Raw genomic sequence first — 5,590 nt, forward strand, 5'->3', positions numbered from 1 at the left:
CTGTGGTTACGTGTTTGTTGGTTTACTGGCATTATAAATATATCAAAGATAGTTGGAAACTTTGTGAAAGGACGTTTGTGTTGCCTTATCAAAGTAGCCAACACTTTAAAATGTTAATGTCTATGGATGTTGGGCATGTTAAAAGTATTAAAAACATTACAAAACACTTCAACGAATGATAAATATATACGCCATCCCAATCCCAATATATTTGCCTGTAATGGAATGTAATGGAATATATTGGAATCGAGACGTTCCGGGAGCCACCTGGTGGATTGATGCAGAATTGCGGGTAAAAGGCCCAAACTTTGAGGATTTTTAGCTCCCACCACGTGTGCCCAGGACCCGACCCCGGGCTCTGCAAAAAAAATCGTCTAGGGTGCGCCGCGCGCTAGGCCGATAAGGTCCACCAAGCAGCGTATCATATATGTGGATTGGGATGGTGTGGTACTACGAAGAGGTAAGCAACTGCTATTTTCTCGACTAAATGGCCTTTCGGACCTAAGACCCCACCACCACCTGTTAGGTCTAAATGGAATTGTGGACACACACTCCCATTTGTGGCCAGATGGTAGTATGTCAGTGTAGTTTTTATTTATTTTTTATTAAGTTAATGCAACATATGATTGGTCATTTGAAAATGGTACTCAGGCAGCTAGTACTTAACCTTTTCCATGTTACATATTTCAGATTATTCCAATTTTGGACATTTCAATTCCAACATTACTGATTATACACAGAGTCTTGTACAAAAAAGAAGGCATGGGTTTGAAAACGTTCAACGTACACATGTATCATTGTCACAAGCATTTTAAAATGTGCACTGTGTACACATTTGAATTTGATATGTATTTTTGAAATTGTGATGGAGAAAAAAAGTACAAGTATTAAGAATTGAAATCTAACAGAGCATTTGGAATCAGAAAGTAGTTTATTTAACCTTAAGGTGGTCAACATACAATAGCAGAGAGTACTATGTGAATGTGGACAAAGGAGATGTTTTCACAGAGATATTTATATAGGTAGTTTATACGTCATAACCATAAGATAATCACTCGATGTTTCTGCAAGCTTAGTTTCCTTAGAGACATCTCAGTTTGATATACAAGATGTGGTTTGTTCTAATAAAGCATTGACCTCGAGCTGACCTGACATACACTTAGTTTTTGAGCTCTGTTGACGATTAGAAATGAATATACTGACAAACAAGCAGACAAGTTCTTTCAACAGAGACATATAAAAATTACCATTACAGAAATATCTGAGTTTGGATATCCCTATCTTACTAAGAAAAGTCGACAAGAAATGTTGTAGAGCAAATCAAAAGCTGTTCAGCAACATATAGCAAGTTTTGGTCCCTTGTGTACAACCAAAAATACAACCGCAAAGTTGCTTCAGAATATAGTGCACCTTGTCTGCCCACTGCAACGGGCTTATCCGCGCTATATTTTACCAGCCGTAACTACGAAACCTCATGTAATTCTACACACTTAGAGCAGGCCAAGCCATTTAAAATGAAAATAACCTGTTTCCAAATTGAATTATACAAGAACAAGTATAAAAACAACAATAAAGTAATTTTCACTATTAGAATTAACTCACACATCCATTCCCCTCATTTTCCTTCAGAAAAGGGTACTTAAATATCAGAGCTTTACACACTTGCACATACTCATTTGTACACTCTAAAAAGTGTATTTGGGCAGTAGTTCCTATTATAGACTTATTTACATTAACCTCAATTAATTCTTTTGCCTTAGTTCCTACAACTTACTTTCATGAGTTCAATTAACTTAAAAGTCACACATTTTATCTCAAAATAACTTTTTACTTTGAGACTACGTGAAACAATTAAGTTTAAAGCAGCTTTACGTCTGACGTCATTACGTAAGCTTTGCGCGAGGCAGATCTCTGGTACCGACAACAGGTGCGCCCCGCTTTTTCTTCCGAACATCGACGGTCGACGTGACTCGGATAAAACAGTAAGTATGCTACCCACCATAACCAAACATTTAATAAACCTTAAAAAAAAAAACAGACTGCACTGTAAAAAAATCTAACTTCAAATTTAGTTGATTATACATTGAAATAGTGAGTTGGGAATAGAACTCAATTGTGTGATAGTTCATCTAACACGAAATGTATTGTTCTGATCAACCTGTAGGCACAACCTAAAAAATGTGTTGAGAAGATTTGTTTGGAAAAGTTGCTGATTAAGATAAACCTGCGCATGCTCTGTTCTAGTCATGCGCATGCTCAGTGGGAGGTTCGGGAATACGCGCGAAGGACGGTTGATTCCTCTTTGTTGTGGCTCGAAGTTTGGAGAAATTCAAGATTGAGGTAAATAACTAGTGATAGTTCACAAAGCATTTTAAAGTTACGTTTCTAGTTTTAACACTATCTTAAAGCCGTGAATATGTGAGGGAAGTTGCCGTGGCATTGTTATATTAGCTAACTTTGCCAACTCGACTGAGCCATGGAAAGTTTGAATATGAGCCGTTTGTTTCATTTAATCAAATGCCCAACGTAACAGACTCAAGCAGGCTGTAACAAGCCTGAGCGCTTTCTTTATGTTCTATTTTGAAAATGTTATGTATCTTGTTGGCTGGCTTTTTTCCATTCCACCTTAAATACCGGAATAGGTAACGCTATATTGAGCCTCCTCGGTGTTTGTTGAGCTGTTTAAGGTAGAACGGAAAATTCAGGATGCTGACTACAACAACGCTCCTTTAGTCTGATATCATTTATATGAAAGCAGCAGGGTGTTATTACAAGATTAAGCCGTCAAAGATACAAAAATATCCGTATTGTCTGAATCAGACCTACTATTTGTTTTTTGTTTTGCTTTTGAGAAGTTCGTAGGTGTCTAACAGCACTAGCACTATACCTAACATCGTCTGTTTCTCAAAACATTTAGCTAAATGTAATATATGTGTGTGTGTGTAAATAAATTACAAAAACATTAAATAACGTTACATAGAGTTTGTGGTTCTGTAATTGCATTTACAAACTATAATTGTGTACAATGACAATACTAACACTAATATTGTTTTCATTTTCAAGGAAAAAAGGGATACATTAGATGAAGTGCAAAATCTGCTCTTTCACAAGCCAAGACACAGACGTTGGGTTGAAGCACCACAGAGTACGCCATGGATTTCATGGTACACGCTGGCCCTGATTTCACTCCAATTGTGTGTGTTCCTTGATATGTCGTTTTTCAAAATGTCACAGTAAATTATCTACATGTCACCAAAGTTCTACCTTCAAATGTGATCTTTGTGATTATAAAGATGTTTGCGATATAGCCCTGCAGGGCTGAGTGAGGATTCCTTGGAAGAAGAGAGAAAGGCAACGAGGGCTGAGATAGATAAAAAGGGTCCAAACATTTTCTTTACGGTGGAAGGAGGTTGTTGAGCAGGAACCTCTGGTTGGTCTGGTTCGAGAATGATGGCCAGCACTGTTCTTGGAGAGTCAGGTGAGTAGTGTTTGTTTGCTGTACTTGTGACTCTGGCCCATTTCAGCATATTTTTCTTTTTATAGTTTTTGTAGGATTGTTTCACACTGCAAAACCTAGTGTGAACCAATCTAGTTTACTTGTCTAAAATGATACTTAACTTTTTTTCCCCAGAACAGTTCCAAAACTGTTATAATGCGAAGTCATCAGCTGTTTGGATTATTTACTTATTTTTTTAGTTATTTACTTATTAACCAAGAAGCGTACAGCATTGTCCAACCACAGTAATGTTATTTAAAGGCAACAAGTTTTATCGCGCACAACATTTGTCACGAAAGCGTCCCAAAAGAGCAATTTTCCTGTGGGCTATTTTTTTGGCCTTGGGATGACGGGATGGTTTTTGTCTGGATCCCTGCATAACTTATCAACTGAATCAGTGTTTGTCTAGAAATGTTCAGGCTCTGTACGTAATGACTGATAATCTGTATTCTCTATTGTTTACTCCTCTCTCTCTCTAGATATGCAGTGAGTTTCGTAGAATAACTGCCATCAACCTGAAGAGTCAGTTTCATGATGCACTGGACACATGTGCCAAAACTCCTTAAACTGTACAGGAGTAGAAGGGCAGCCTTTGGAGGAGATGGGATGCATCTGTAGTATGTTTAATGCACAAGTTTTTGTGAAAAACTAAGTTTGTGAGGTTTTCACAATAAAATTTTAAAATATTCCATTTGTGCAATGTAGATTTATTATTTTAACCAAGTTGAATTTCTGAGTAGCGTAAAGGTATTTGACTCCTATTTGCAAAACTAAAATAACATGCTAAAAAACACTTTTAAAATTATTTAAATGTAAGCTGTATTTTAAGTACACTGTAAAAAGAAAACAGTTGATCCAACTTAATTGAATTGCTTCAATTGGTAACAAGTAATTCAATTAAGTTTATCCAACTTAATTGTTTAAGTTTAACCTTAAAAAAATAAATTGAAAAAACTTAATTGAATTACTTGTTACCAATTGAAGCAATTTTCTTTTTACACTGTATAGTGTGAGTGATAATGTAATGCTCAGTGTCACTTCGTCAGCAGTCATGGGGGTCCAGGTGTATGGAATGGCGTTGGTCTCTTATAGAACAGCGTTGGGCTCTAAACGTGTGAACACATGCTCGTTAACACGTTATTAAAAATTTGCGTGTTGACACGTAAAATTTTGTCGTGATAACGTGACCAAAATTGACACGTTTACACGCTTCTTAAGGTTTTCGCCAATGGGAGGCCTCAAATCCGGGCGTACTTACATATTCATGATAGGATTTACATCACACCCTGTAGCTGACACGAAACATAAATCCTTTGTGAACATAGTCCCTACGTTTCATCTGAATTATTCATAACATAGTGAGCTAAGCACTGACCTGTGGCTACGTTGAGCCCTACATGAGCAGTGTGAAGACAGCAATACTAGTAAGCTGTTTATGTTTCACAATAAAAAAAAACTGTTGTTTAGTACCTTAAAATTTGTAAACATGCATATTATTATATAACTTCATTCATAACATGCTCTAAAGCTTTTCATAATTTTATAAGAAACAAACATCACTATTCACTCACACTGTGTGTGACACATACTGAGGCGTAATTCATTCACATTGATAAATTATGTGCATTCTTTTAATAGCATACTGCTAAACAATACAGTGTCAATACAAACCCATAGTGAAATTAACTTTCCAGATCCTCCTCTTTCTGTAAACATGTATACTATGTGTAAAGATACATTAATTTACTCATGTGTTATTTAATTATGTGTATGTACTTATATATGTTAAGAGAGGATAAATCTCCTTCAAAATTAAATTGAACAAAAAAATCTGAATTAAAAAAGGGCTTTTTTTAGCAGTAAATTCAGTGGTGGTTGAAGTGAGGGGTATATATATATATGTGTGTGTGCGCTTTTAAACGTATTTATGTTTATATAAATATTATGTTTGTATAATGTTTATACAAAATCTCATAAACATTGTTCAGAACATTAAACACTGGAATTGTTTCCGTTATTTGGTAAGTTAAGGCTTTATGTTGTTTCAGCAATAACGCCATACACCAGTAGGTGGCAGTAAAGCATCATGATTCA

General features: G+C 35.9%; 1 long non-coding RNA gene across 2 annotated transcripts; it reads left to right on the forward strand.

The window, feature by feature from the left end:
- The first annotated feature begins 330 nt into the window (after positions 1–330).
- Positions 331–4,103, forward strand: LOC136671336 (uncharacterized). 2 transcript variants are annotated; one of them, XR_010795699.1, is made up of 4 exons: positions 331–460; positions 3,064–3,164; positions 3,309–3,478; positions 3,976–4,103. It is a non-coding gene; the product is annotated as an uncharacterized lncRNA (long non-coding RNA). The 2 variants fall into 2 exon arrangements; XR_010795700.1 differs by lacking the exon at positions 331–460 and adding an exon at positions 2,244–2,340.
- The last annotated feature ends 1,487 nt before the right edge of the window (positions 4,104–5,590 follow it).

The sequence above is a fragment of the Hoplias malabaricus genome, chromosome 16 (assembly GCF_029633855.1).
Source record: "Hoplias malabaricus isolate fHopMal1 chromosome 16, fHopMal1.hap1, whole genome shotgun sequence".
Classification (NCBI taxonomy): domain Eukaryota; kingdom Metazoa; phylum Chordata; class Actinopteri; order Characiformes; family Erythrinidae; genus Hoplias; species Hoplias malabaricus.